A 14,525-nucleotide genomic window follows, 5' to 3' on the forward strand; every position below is an offset into this window, starting at 1 on the left:
CCATATTCTTCTTTGCTATGTTCAACAGTAACACGATGACTTGACACATATTCCCTCCTTCCTGCCTTCCTTCATTCACTACCTATTGTGTCCAAGCTCCTCCCTAGGAATCAGTTTTTTAAAATGAACTGGGTAGGAGTGCCTGGGTAGCTCAGTCAGTAAAGCGTCCGACTTCGGCTCAGGTCATGATCTCCCGGTTCATGAGTTCGAGCCCTGCATCGGGCTCTATGCTGACAGCTAAGCCTGGAGCCTGCTTCATATTCTGTGTCTCCTTCTCTCTCTGCCCCTCCCCTGCTTGTGCTCTATCTCTCTCTCAAAAATAATAAACACCGAAAAAAATAAAATAAAATGAACTGGGTATTGAGGCACCTGGGTGGCTCAGTCGGTTAAGCATCCGACTCTTGGTCTCTGCTCAGGACATGATCTCACAGTTTGTGAGTTCCAGCTCCAAGTCGGGCTCCGAACTGACAGTGTGGAGTCTGCTTGGGATTATCTCTGTCTCCCTCTTTCTCTGCTGCTCCCCTGCTGGCTCTCTCTCAAATAAATAAATAAATACTTTAAAAAATAAAATAAAATGAACCAAGTAGGACCTCCAGTCTTGAAGTTAATTTCTAACATGGGAAATATCTTTAAACAAATTAATATATTTGATGTGATAACTTCCATAATTGAGATAGAAGATACAGTGAAGAGTATATATAAGCTACAGGGAAGGCTTCATTCACTCAATTATTTAATAAGCATTTAGTGAGTGCCTACTAAGTACCAGGCACAATACTAGTTTCCACAGGTAAATGATGAGCCAAATCAAACTTGGAATTACCCTCATGGAGAATGAATGCAGACATAAATGAATGGAATTAACACAAGATAAATGTGAAATGTTATTTTATTTTATTTTTTTCAATATATGAAATTTATTGTCAAATTGGTTTCCATACAACACCCAGTGCTCATCCCAAAATGTGCCCTCAATACCCATCACCCACCCTACCCTCCCTCCCACCCCCCATCAACCCTCAGTTTGTTCTCAGTTTTTAACAGTCTCTTATGCTTTGGCTCTCTCCCACTCTAACCTCTTTTTTTTTTTTTCCTTCCCCTCCCCCATGGGTTTCTGTTAAGTTTCTCAGGATCCACATAAGAGTGAAACCATATGGTATCTGTCTTTCTCTGTATGGCTTATTTCACTTAGCATCACACTCTCCAGTTCCATCCACGTTGCTACAAAGGGCCATATTTCGTTCTTTCTCATTGCCATGTAGTACTCCATTGTGTATATAAACCACAATTTTTTTATCCATTCATCAGTTGATGGACATTTAGGCTCTTTCCATAATTTGGCTATTGTTGAGAGTGCTGCTATAAACATTGGGGTACAAGTGCCCCTATGCATCAGTACTCCTGTATCCCTTGGGTAAATTCCTAGCAGTGCTATTGCTGGGTCATAGGGTAGGTCTATTTTTAATTTTCTGAGGAACCTCCACACTGCTTTCCAGAGTGGCTGCACCAATTTGCATTCCCACCAACAGTGCAAGAGGGTTCCCGTTTCTCCACATCCTCGCCAGCATCTATAGTCTCCTGATTTGTTCATTTTGGCCACTCTGACTGGTGTGAGGTGATAATGAAATGTTAATTTAATCAAAGTTCCTTGTTGCAGGCATAGAAACTGACACAGACTAACAGAAAAGAAATTCGTTGGGAGGACATAGGGTGGTTCATCTGTTCACAGGGAAGGCCTCAGACCAGGCTCAAAAACACAGAGGGTGCTGGCATTCTGGAGCTGGGCAAGGAAGGGAGCCAGAGGACTCACCTTGTGAGTTTTCTGTTGGACACTTCTCCCCTGCCCTCCTCCAGGTATGCTGTTCTTGGGTGTAGAGCCTCTTGGATTCTGATTGCTGTTTCTGACTAGGGTGGACTGACGGGCATGGGAGTCTGGGGTCTGACTGCACTTTATATGGACTTTCAACCATTCCATCAGTTTTCAGTCTCCTCCTCACTCCCTTTTCCTAAATGCTTGGTGCCACCAACTATATGAGCCTTGGTACGACCTGTAGTCTTAACTTTGCTAAGTCAGGTGCCATTCCTGCATTGGCTGGCTTTCACCCTTGTTCTCATCAGTGTGTGGGTATGATTCTTGAGGTAAGAGGGTAAAAACTCATTTTATGCTGAAATGAGTATTTTTGTGTCTTTGAGGCAACATATCCTGCAAAAGGAGATTATTCACAGATTAGTTTTTAATTAACAATTTATTGAAGTAACAGTAAAATCTAGTTTTTCCGTAAGCTTTCAAATTCAACTACAAATCTTACTATTCCATTTGTAAGACTAACAAAATATTTTTAAAAATTAGAATCACAGGGGCACCTGGGTGGCTCAGTTGGTAAAGCGTCCGACTTTGGCTCAGGTCATGATCTTGTGGTCTGTGGGTTCGAGCCCCATGTTGGGGTCTGTGCTTCAGCTCAGAGCCTAGGGCCTGTTTCAGATTCTGTGTCTCCCTCTCTCTCTGCCCCTCCCCTGCTCATGCTTTGTCTCTCTCTCTCTCAAAAATAAACATTTAAAAATTTTTTAATTAGATTAATTTAATTCTACTATAATAGCTAATCTAACAGACCACAAGTGAAATCTAATACAAATTATCTTATATATTCTAAATATATATTCTAATATATATTTAAATTATATATATATCTATATATTATATATTCTTATATAATATATTCTAAATATTCTTATATATTCTAATATATCTTATATATTCTAAATATTTAAATATAAATATGGTATACACATGTTTGTAAATGTTATATTTTCAAATCTAACTAGAAGTTAGATGGGTTTGATTTACTTAGTCATTTCTACAATTAATTCTAAATCTTTTTTTTTTTTTTGAGAGAGAGAGAGAGACAGAAAGAGAGAGAGCATGAGAGCACAAGTGTGAGCCAAGGAGGGGGCAGAGGAAGAGAGAGAACCTTAAGCAGCCTCCACACCCAACACAGAGCCTGATGCGGGGCTCGATCTCACAACCATGAGAGAAATCAAGAGTCAGATGCTTAACCGACTGAGCCACCCAGGCGCCCCTAGTTCTAAATCTTTGAAGAACTGAAGTCACTTACATCCAAGGAAACAATTAAGGGACCTCCAGGTAATCTGGGATTATCTATACCAACAATTTGGGGTGCCTTCTAGATTGGTTGTGAGGGTGAAGTTTGGAAGGGCAGTCTTCCAGGATCATCTTCTGAGTGACCTGGAGGGAGAAGCAGAGTCCTATTTTATGGTTGCTATGTCAATAGAAATTCCACGTCCATGCCCACCAATAGGGTTGTCTCACTGCCCGCGTCACTTGAATTCAGGTTATCCATATACTTAAATCTTAGTGTGATTTGAGTCCCTAATCTCTTACCTAGGTTGTTTCACTATTTGATTTACCAATACATTCAATAAAGCTCCCATTGCTTGAAACTATTCAGAATTCCTTTCACATTCTATCCATATGGGAGAGTCACATGTTTACGTTTAAGTGAAATCCAATTGGATTCTGCACCAATCTCTGGCTTTCCATTTACAACACTAAACGCATGCTGATGACAATCTTTCTGATGGGGTGCCAGTTATCTTCCTTGTGCTCCTCTAGATCCACCCTTTACCTTGTCCACCCTGCTCTCTGCCCAGGAAGTTGATCTGAATGTACTACCCTGCATGGAGGGGGTTCATTGCCCTTTGGTTTGGAGAAGGATGGGCAGGTGAGAGTAATTATTAACCTAGGTTAGTCCTGGCAAGATCACCTTAGGCTGGCTATGCCCTTTGACAGAACATTACTGCTCTTCTCAAGGTAGCCAACTATAGGAATCTCTCCCTTCTGGGATGGAAGGAATAGTCAGTGCTACGAAACCTGGGTTACACTATTACTATCACTTCTTGTGATTCCACTCACGCCTCTGTAAAGACTCTTTCTGTAAATAAACCCTTCCGGAATGACATACTTTGACTATGTCATCTGTTTTCTGCTCTGATCTCAAGTGATATACCAACTTAAAGATAGAAATTATTGGGGCACCTTGGTGGCTCAGTTGGTTAAGCGTCTGACTTCAGCTCAGGTCATGATCTCACAGCTCATGAGTTTGAACCCCGTGTTGGGCTCTGTGCTGACAGCTCAGAGCCTGGAGCCTGCTTCGGATTCTGTGTCTCCCTCTCTCTCTGCCCCTCCTCCACTCTCTCTCTCTCTCTCTCTCTCTCTCTCTCTCAAAAATAAAGAAACATCAAAAAAATTTTTTTAAGCTAGAAATTATTATTGTTTATTTTAGACCCAAATATTTTTTCGTTTTTAATTACATTCATCAGATTATTCCTGACAGTCAAAAGGGAACAATTGTATCTTAATGCCTAAGAAATAAGTAATCTTCTTGGGCAAGGTATTCACAAATATTTCCTAAACACCTGCAAAGTATAAATGTTACTCACATTGATTGAGTGCTTATTACATGCCAGGTACTTTGCTAAGCATTTTACTTACCTTCTTTTATTTAATCCACTCAACAATTCTATAAAGTAGATCATTATTATCCCCCTGTTATAGAAAATAAACCAAGACTCAAAAATATTAAGAAAATAAATTTTCCCAAATAACAGAATTAGGAAATAAGAAAATCAAGATTCAAATTTAGGCAGAGAGATTCTCAGAATCCACTTATTAATCTCCACACTCTACTGTTTCCTTAACATTAAACTATACATATGAGATACACAGATGAGAAGTAAGTTGAGCCTATATGCAGGAAGCCCAAGATCTTATAGGTAGAGAAGACATGAATATAAAAATCACTTGGAGCATTCGCAAAAGAGCTTTTGAAGGAAAAGCAGTTTATAACTCATGGTCTATATTGTATTTAGTATTATGTATTATGATGTGTGTATTAGTATCATGAAGGCCCTTACTGTTTAATCAGTACAAATTTTTGTATATATTTTTCTCGAATCATCTATGATTTATTTCATTATGTCATTTCAGTGAGGATTTGGCTCCACTAATAGTAAAAATGGCTTAAAGTAACACTGGCTTAAACGAGATAAAAGTTTACTTCCCTCTTTTATAAAAACCTGTAAGTAGGAAGCACAAGAACTGGGAAATCTGGTCCACAAAATTATCAAAATCCCAGACTCCTTCCAGCTGACTGCTCCATCATTCCAAAGTCAAGGCCCTTCTCTTAGTCTTTTAAGATAGTGACCATAACATCCACACTGCAGGAGAAAGGATGGAGTAAGGGGCAGAGAGAACCTATCAGATGTCTTTAAGGAAGAGACTCCAAGCTGCTACAAGACCCATTTGCTTACACCTCATTGGCCAGATTTTAGTCACACGACCATACCTATGTTTGCGAGATATGCTGGGAAATGTGGAGTTTTAAATTATGAGTAGGCAGGGGCACCTGGGTGGCTCAGTTGGTTAAGCGTCCAACTTTGGCTCAGGTCATGAGCTCAGCCACATGTTGGGCTCTATGCTGACAGCTCAGAGCCTGGAGTCTGGAGCCTGCTTTGGATTCTGAGTCTCCCTCTCTCTCTTTCTGTCCCTCCCCTGCACATGCTCTGGTTCTCTCTGTCTCTCAAAAATAAAAAAACATTAAAAAATAAATTAAAAATAAATGAATTCTGAGGAGGCATATACCCAGTCAAAGATTATGGGTTCAATTAATATGGAAGAAAGGGAGAAATATCTATTGGAGAAAATCTCTAGCAATTTCTGTTATAAATTTCTCAAAGCTTCTGGTGGGATCATTTATCAGTGTGATTAAAGGTATACACTTTTTCTCAAGAAGGCAAAGCGGGGGTTCGTGGGTGGCTCAGTTAAGTATTCAGCTCTTGATTTCGGCTCAGGTCATCGTCTCCCAGTTGTGAGATTAAGCCCTGAGTTTGGCTCTGTGCTAGACATGGACTCGTTCTCTCTCCCTTTTTCTCTCTCTCTTAAAAAAATGAATGATTAAAAAAAAAAATAGGGGCACTCGGGTGGCTCAGTTGGTTGAGCATTCAACTCTTGGTTTCAGCTCAGGTCATAATCTCACAGTTCGTGGGGTGGGGCTCTGCACCGGGATTCTCTCTCTCTTTCCTCTCTCTCTGCCCCTCCCTCACTTGCATGCACTCTCTCTCAAAAACTAAATAAACATCAAAATAAAGAAACAAACAAACAAACAAAATAAAAACTAAATGAATCATCAAGAAGGCAAAGCAAATACTTCTTCAGAGGAACACCAAATGCTTACTAGGAAAACAGGGTCTTATGTTTTGGTTAAGTACAGTTCAAACAGATGTAGTCTGTAAATCTAGAAAACTCCTTTTAAGTGTTACCTGTTGAGTGTGAAGTATTTCTGAGAAATATAAAACAGATCTGCCTTTGTCACCAGCTTCATTGTTTTTGTTGCACTCTATATTCTAGTCATATGGAGCTTGTTTTTGGTTCTTGAGAGACCCATACTGCTTCCTATTTTAGGACTCTCACACAAGCTGTTCTTTTTGCCCTCTTCATCTTCCTCGCCTCTGCCCTTCCTTCAGATTTCTACTTACATTCATATCTGTAGGGGTGTCTTTCCCAACCTCATAGACCACTTATATACTCCATGGCATTCTTTTCCTCTGAGACTCTCAGCACAATAGTAATAAAATGAATAATTACATAATTATACATTTAATATTTGTCACCCCCACTTGATGTATACTTCATGAAGACAGAAACTGTTGCTTTGGTGTCTGGTACATTAATAGGCACTTGGGACATATGTGTTGAATGAATGAGTGAAGTAGAATAAATTTAAAATTTAGGAGTTGCATGAAATCACCTAATAATGAAATAATTTTATTTTATTTTTTTATTATTATTTTTTAAATAATGAAATCATTTTAAAATTAAAACTATATTGTAAGGATTTTTAATAATGTAAATAAGTCTTAATGATGGAGGCTTGCAGTTTAAAATTGACACTATTTGGGGCGCCTGGGTGGCTCAGTCAGTTGAGCGGCTGACTTCGGCTCAGGTCATGATCTCACTCGAGAGTTCGAGCCCTCCATTGGGCTCTGTGTTGACAGCTCAGAGGCTGGAGCCTGTTTCAGTTTCTGTGTCTCCCTCTCTCTCTGCCCCTAACCCACTCGCATTCTGTCTTTGTCTCTCTCAAAAATAAATAAACATTAAAAAAAATTTTTTTTTAAATAAAATTGACACTATTTTTGGGCACCTGGGTGGCTCAATTGGCTGAGTGTCTGGCCCTCGATTTTGGTTCAGGTCCTGATTCCAGGACCCTGCTGAGCATGGAATCTGTTTGAGATTCTCTCTCTCCCTCTGCCCCTCCCCTATCTCTTGCACACGCATAAGTGCTCTCTCCTTTCTCTCTCTCTAAAATAAAAGATAAAATAAAATAAAATAAAATAAAATAAAATAAATAAAATAATAAAAACAAAATAAAATAAGAATAAGATAAAAAACTAAAAATAAAGTAAAAATAAAAAGAAATAAAATAAATAAACAAAAATAAATCAATATAAATAAAATAAAATACTAAAATAAAATTAAAAAATAAAAACAAAATAAATAATAAAATAAATAAATAGAATAAAAATAGTATAAAAAATAAAATAAATAAAAATAAAAATAAATAAAATAAAACACTAAAATAAAAATAAGCAAAATAAAACATTAAAATAAAAAATTAAAATAAAATAAAATGAAAAATAAACACTAAAATAAAAGAAAAGAAATAAAATAAATTAAAAAATAAACAAATAAAATAAAAAATAAAACAAAATAAAAAATAAAAAAACACTATTTAGGCTATTCATAGGAAAGATGTTCATGATACATTAAGTTATTTGTTTATTATGCACATATCTACGGTTTTATAAAAAGACAATCTAAATGTGCAAGTATATGTGGATTTATACATGGATATTAATAGGAATAAAAGAAAACCTAAACATAATGTGTTTGTGTAAAAGAGAGGGAGATTGAAGGAGAACCAGGCTATCTAGTTCATATCTCAGCTCTGCCATTTATAGACATAGGATTTGAAAACAGTACACATAATGTGTCCAATAAATGTTAGCTATTATAACATAGATATAAGAAGCGATTAAAAGTGACAGATTAAACACCAGGGTGTTAGCAGTGATTATCTCCTGGGTTTTGTTTTTTAAATCTGTATTAGCATTTTTAAAAAATATTTATTTATTTTTGAGAGAGAGACAGAGTGCAAGTGGGGGAGGGCCAGAGAGAGGGGGGCGGGACATAGAATCTGAAGCAGGCTCCAGGCTCTGAGCTGTCAGCACAGAGCCCGAAGCAGGGCTCAAACCCACAAACCAGGAGATCATACCCTGAGCTGAAGTTGGACATTTAACCAACTAAGCCACCCAGGTGCCTCTGTATTAGTATTTTTTTTTTAATGTACATTTTCTATTTGGAAATGAGCACTTCACAAGTTCACACAGTGGTCAAGCTCATGGGTGCTGTATCAGTAGTTCTCGGCTTAAATCACAGTTCTGCCATTTGTACCTTGCATGACTTTGAACAAGTTATTTCACTCTCTGTGTTTCTGCAACTTCCTTTGAACAACAACAGTCATAATAATTATACCCATCTCCTAGGACTATCAGAAGGAAGAGAAGAAAAAAAATATGTAAAGTGCTTGAAGAATAAGGTCTGTCACATACTTAGTGCTCAAAACTGTAGCCAATTTTATATAATAAAATAAATAAAAGGTTTTAGAAAGATTGTCCCTAATAGTTTGGCAGTTAGATTGCTTTGGAGTCTTTGATCTCTGATTTATATAAAAAGTGACTTTATTTTATGAAGTTAGAGGAAAATTAAGGCAATCCCCTTTCAGCTGAAGCCATTTGTAGCCAACTCCAAAGTTGTCCAATGTTGTCTGTTTCATCATTTTACTAGCATGAATTTAAACTGCTTTTATGTAGGCCGATGTAAGTTATTCGCTGGTGTTTCAAATTGTATTTTGGGGAATTATAGTTTTAAATTTGCTGGCACCAAACTCTAAAGTTAATGAAAACACTTCATGACATGCCTTGCTTCACTACTCACACACCACGGTCTCTTGGTTTTCATACTGCCTCTCTCCTTGCCACTTCTGAGAGGCCCTTGCTGTCTGTCCTCCTCCACATGACCTCTAAATGTTGGAATTCCCTGGGCCAGTTTCCAGGGCCTTTTTCTTTTTTTTCTACACTCTCTCCCTGTATGCACTCAACATTCCCGTGGCTTCAAATCTGCATCTAGCCTAACCTCTATTCTTCGGACACATCTGTCCAACCACCTGCCTCATTTTACGTCTCTATTATATCTCTATTTCTATCTCAGAGATATCTCAAATCCAACAAGTCCCAAATGGAATTATTCACTTCTACCCTCATCAGACTCCAAAACCTGCTCCTCTTCGAGTCTCCCCTACCTCACGAACCACACCACCTTCAGGCTAGTGGTCAAAGAATCTCCTGAGGTGTCTTTCCTCTCCCTCAACTCCCACATTAATCAATCCATCAACAGGTTCGGTCATCATTTCTACTTCCAGTATGTATCTGGACTCTTTGCCCTTCTCTCCATCTCATCTTTGCCACCCTCCATCACGCCATTGCTCCTCACAAGCACAGCCAGAGTAATCTTTTAAAAACTTATATTGTAGGGGCACCTGGGTGGCTCAGTCAGTTAGGCGTCTGACTTCAGCTCAGGCCATGATCTCATGGTTCTTGAGTTCAAGCCCCACATTGGGCTCTGTGCTGACAGCTTAGAGCCTGCAGCCTGCTTTGGATTCTGTGTCTCCCTCTCTCTCTCTGCCCCTCTCCCCCTCATGCTCTGTCTCTCTCTCAAAAATAGGTAAATATAAAAAAAAATTTTAAACATATATTGTATCATGTCTCTTCTTTTGCATTAGAACCCTTCAGTGACCCCCTACTGCATTTAGAATAACATCTGCGCATATGGCTTCCATCCCAATCCCATGTTATCACTACCAACACCTACAAAGCCCAACGTGATTTGGCTCTTATTCACCTCATCTCCCGCCACTCTCCTCCACACCATACTCCAACGCATGGCAAGCTATTTCTATACCCTTTAGAGTTTTAAGTTGTTCCCTTCTAGAACTGTCTCTACTCCCTTTCCCATGCACGTGGTTGGTGTCTTTTTCTGGTCTCAGCTGTCAATTTTTCCTGGCCCCAATAAGTGAGTCTTCTTGTTAGTCAGTGGTCCCCACTCAACTCACTGTCATCAAGATGTGTCCTCTGGGGTCACCTTTGATCCATCCCTCTTCTGCTTTGCTTAGCAAATGTTTAACAAGTCCAGTTGATTGTTCATTCAAATCTGTTCTCCTTTCTGTCTCTTCCTACAGCAGAGTCCAGAAACACATTACAGGGCAGCTTTGAAGGATGGGCGAGATTAGAAAGGACAGAGTCGTGTTCTCAGTGTGGGCTCTACAGGAACAAAGATTAGTAGCAAAATGAGCTTGGCATTCTGTGAAAAATACGGAGATACCAAAGCAGCTCACATTTATTTTTCTTTACTGTGAACTTACATTCACTTATTTTCAATATTAATCACTCAGGACTATGGCCCTTACCTTTTTGAGTTTATTGCCCCCCTTGAATACATGATAGAAGTTATGAACTCTTTTCAGAAAAATGTACATAAATACGAAATTTTGCAAATCATTTGGGAAAGGAATTAGTCAGTCATCTACTGTTTTGGATACCCACAGTGTTATTTGTTTCATTTATTCAACAAATGTTGGAGACCTACAATGGGGCCAAGAGCAGTTCTAGATGTTGGGTTTGTATACAGTGTAGAACAGGATAGATACTTGTTCCTGCCTTCATGGAGCTTGCATTCTAGCATAAGAGACAGACAAACAAGGAAAAAATGATAATAGAATGTTAAATAATGATAAATGTTATAAAGAAAAATAAAGGAGGGCAATGGGATAAGGGTAGATGAGGCTCTTTTAATGATATGGTCCTCTCCGAGATGACATGTGAACTGGACCTGTATAAAGTAAGGCAGTGGTCATGAGAAGTGGTGAGAGAAAAGCCTTACTGGCAGTGAGAGCAGAAAGTGCAAAGGCCCAGGGGCTTCTCTCTGCACTAAATATAAGGCAAGGTCCAGGATTCTGCACATTTTCTTCTTCCGTAATGAATACTCAGCACAATTCTCAGAACACAGTGCTGGGGTTTCGGGTGGAAGGGCCTCCCCACTTGCCCATTTCAAACGCCAGATCCAAGCCACCGGCCGTCGGAGCTTCTCTGAAATACCTCTTCCTCCAGGAAACCTTAACTCATCCACCTAGGAGCGATCTTGAGCTCATCTATTAATTTGTATGAACTTTAAAAAAAGGTAGCGCTTGTTTATTTCTAAGGATGTGTGCGTAAGGCACTAATTTTGTTTTTTGTAGGTGTAACGCCGCTGAAGTTTAGCCAAACGGCTAAAACTAAGCGCTGGAGCCCGTTCGGTGGAAAAGCTTTCGGCCCTCGGAGACTACATTTCCCATACTGCCCCGCGGGCCAGGGAGGTGCGTGAAGCGGTGTCTCCTAAGACCCGGATTGAGGTAAGATGGCGGGCTCGCGGTGAGCGTCTGTCAGGTAACTGCTGCCTTCTCCTCCTCTGGTCAAGGAGTTCCTAGAAGCTAGACAGGCTCAGAAGCTTTATGGGGAGATGTTGAGGTCCCCTACCTGTCGTTCTCGGTAGCATAAAGCTGGTATCACCAGTCGCGGTCCATCCTGCAGAAGGGTTGGCATAATGGCCGTGCGCTTGTGGGGCTTTCCTCGTGCCTGGGTGGGTCACTCGGGGACCCCTCCAGTCCAAGTCATTTGGATCTGTCCCTGGGTCCTAGTCCCGGTGCTCCTGGTAGCCTGTTTCTCAGACCGCGCGTCCTCCGAGGCTCTCCGCAGCTTTTGTTTCGGGGTTGAAGTATGGGCCAAGGAATTGACTCCCTGAATTTCTCGCCCTGGAGTGAGTAATCTGGCTTCCCGCTGGGGGTGCTTGTCCCGGATTGAGGGGACCTGATGTTCCTCCAGATATTTTGTTCCTTGGTTTGTGGTCAGAAAACATGGCATTGCTTTCCATCCGTGCCACCTATAAAGCAGGGGTAGAAGTGGACAAGTAAATCGTTTGACCTCCCTGAGCCTCGGTTCTCAGCGTATAAAATGGAGATGCCTACTTCACAGACTTGTGATAGAACATATATTGTATAGAGAAACGTGAACTGCAAAAACCACAGTGTATGAACTCAGGGAAAGTAGACACATGTACTAACCGTGCAAGGCATCGCCCTGTATAGGTTAGTCCAGCGTATAAAACTGTGCGGCCTATGTCCCCATTCCATTTTATCACTGTTGGGGGAAGGGAACCAACAGTTATCGAGGCCATTTAAAAACAAGGGATGTAGCAATGGTTAGAAGTCATTTACTTACAAAAGCCATGGAGGTTGTGGTGGTTTTCCCCATTTTACCATCGAAGAAACAAAGGGTCCAAAGTTTCCCAGTTTCTAAGTGACTGATAATAAAGTTCTTGTAAGCAAATCACAGTGAAAGCACATTGTTACGTTTAAAACCTTGTGCATGTATAAGAGGGTGAAATTTTACTTGGGACTTCAGAGAGTTTATATGTGTTCCCCTAAATCAGTATTTACTAGGCCAAGGATAGGACTTGTTTAAATTTAATCAGTAACAATCCTACTTCAAATGATGTAGTAAGATCTTGCGTATGGCACCTGAGAGGCTGTACACAGACACAATAATATGAGGGAGGACGCTCTGTGTAGCATGTGTGAGTGACTGTTTCTTTTCTTTTTTTTTTTTTTTGAGACAAAACTTTCTATTATTATTATTATTTTTTATAATTTACATCCAAGTTAGCACATGGTGTGCCAATGACTTCAGGAGTAGATTCCTTAATGTCCCTTACCCATTCAGCCCATCCCCTGGGTGGGATGGGAGCACAACCCTTCCAGTAACCCTCTGTTTGTTCTCCATATTTAAGAGTTTCTTATGTCTTGTCCCCCTCCCTGTTTTTATATTATTTTTGTTTCCCTTCCCTTATGTACATCTGTTTTGTCTCTTCAAGTCCTCATATGAGTGAAGTCATATGATTTTTGTCTTTCTCTGACTAATTTCACTTAGCATAATACCTTCCAGTTCCATCCACGTAGTTGCAAATGGCAAGATTTCATTCTTTTTGATTGCCGAGTAATACTCCATTGTATATATATACCACATCTTCTTTATCCATTCATCCATCGATGGACATTTGGGCTCTTTCCATACTTTGGCTATTGTTGATAGTGCTGCTATAAACATGGGGGTGCATGTGCCCCTTCAAAACAGCACACCTGTATCCCGTGGATAAACGCCTAGTAGTGCAATTGCTGGGTCGTAGGGTAGTTCTATTTTTAGTTTTTTGAAGAAGCTCCGTACTGTTTTCCAGAGTGGCTGCACCAGTTTGCATCCCCACCAGCAGTGCAAAAGAGATCCTCTTTCTCCGCATCCTCACCAACATCTGTTGTTTCCTGAGTGATTAATTTTAGTCATTCTGACAGGTGTGAGGTATCTCCTTGTGGTTTTGATTTGTATTTCCCTGATGATGAGTGATGTTGAGCATTTTTTCATGTGTCGGTTGGCCATCTGGATGTCTTCTTTGGAGAAGTGTCTATTCATGTCTTTTGCCCATTTCTTCACTGGATTATTAGTTTTTTGGGTGTTGAGTTTGGTAAGTTCTCTATAGATTTTGGATACTAACCCTTTATCTGATACGTCATTTGCATATATCTTTTCCCATTCCGTCTGTTGCCTTTTAGTTTTGCTGATTGTTTCCTTCGCTGTGCAGAAGCTTTTTATTTTGATGAGGTCCCAATAGTTCATTTTTGCTTTGGTTTCCGTTGCCTCCAGAGATGTGTTGAGTAAGAAGTTGCTGCGGCCGAGGTCAAAGAGGGTTTTGCCTGCTTTCTCCTCAAGGATTTTGATGGCTTCCTGTCTTACATTGAGGTCTCTCATCCATTTTGAGTTTATTTTTGTGTATGGTGTAAGAAAGTGGTCCAGGTTCATTTTTCTGCATGTCACCGTCCAGTTTTCCCAGCACCATTTGCTGAAGAGACTGTCTTTATTCCATTGGATATTCTTTCCTGCTTTGTCAAAGATTAGTTGATCATACGTTTCTGGGTCCATTTCTGGGTTCTGTATTCTGTTCCATTGATCTGAGTGTCTGTTTTTGTGCCAGTGAGTGACTGTTTCTAAGAGGAGTTATGCATTTGCTGAATGCTCACTAAATGGAAAGAACTATAGTAAGTTCCAAGAAGTTTGCATTTAAGAAAAATAGTAATGGACATAGTTCTAAGGCTTTAGGTCTTATATTTTGGTGTTGATCTTTGTCCTATATCACAGGGAAATTTAAAGTTGTTTAAAAGTTTTTCTTGTGACTAGTTCTAGGTAGTGGTTCCTATCTTGTTCTTATAGTGTTCAATATATTGTACCACTTTAATTTACCATAGGTAGCACTA

At 39.7% G+C, this 14,525-nt stretch overlaps 1 protein-coding gene across 4 annotated transcripts in view; it reads left to right on the forward strand.

Moving 5' to 3' along the window:
* The first annotated feature begins 11,268 nt into the window (after positions 1–11,268).
* MRPL42 (mitochondrial ribosomal protein L42) overlaps positions 11,269–14,525 on the forward strand; it is a 34,584-nt gene continuing 31,327 nt past the window's right edge. For 2 of the 4 annotated variants that reach the window (XM_078449624.2, XM_081796221.1), the window contains exon 1: positions 11,567–11,613. The gene's annotated coding sequence lies outside the window, so the exon portion shown is untranslated. Of the gene's footprint in view, positions 11,614–11,693; positions 11,984–14,525 lie in introns of those variants that run through there. The other 2 variants (XM_078449623.2, XM_078449625.2) reach the window with 2 other exon arrangements.

This window comes from Panthera onca, chromosome B4, assembly GCF_046562875.1.
Source record: "Panthera onca isolate mPanOnc1 chromosome B4, mPanOnc1 haplotype 2, whole genome shotgun sequence".
Lineage (NCBI taxonomy): Eukaryota > Metazoa > Chordata > Mammalia > Carnivora > Felidae > Panthera > Panthera onca.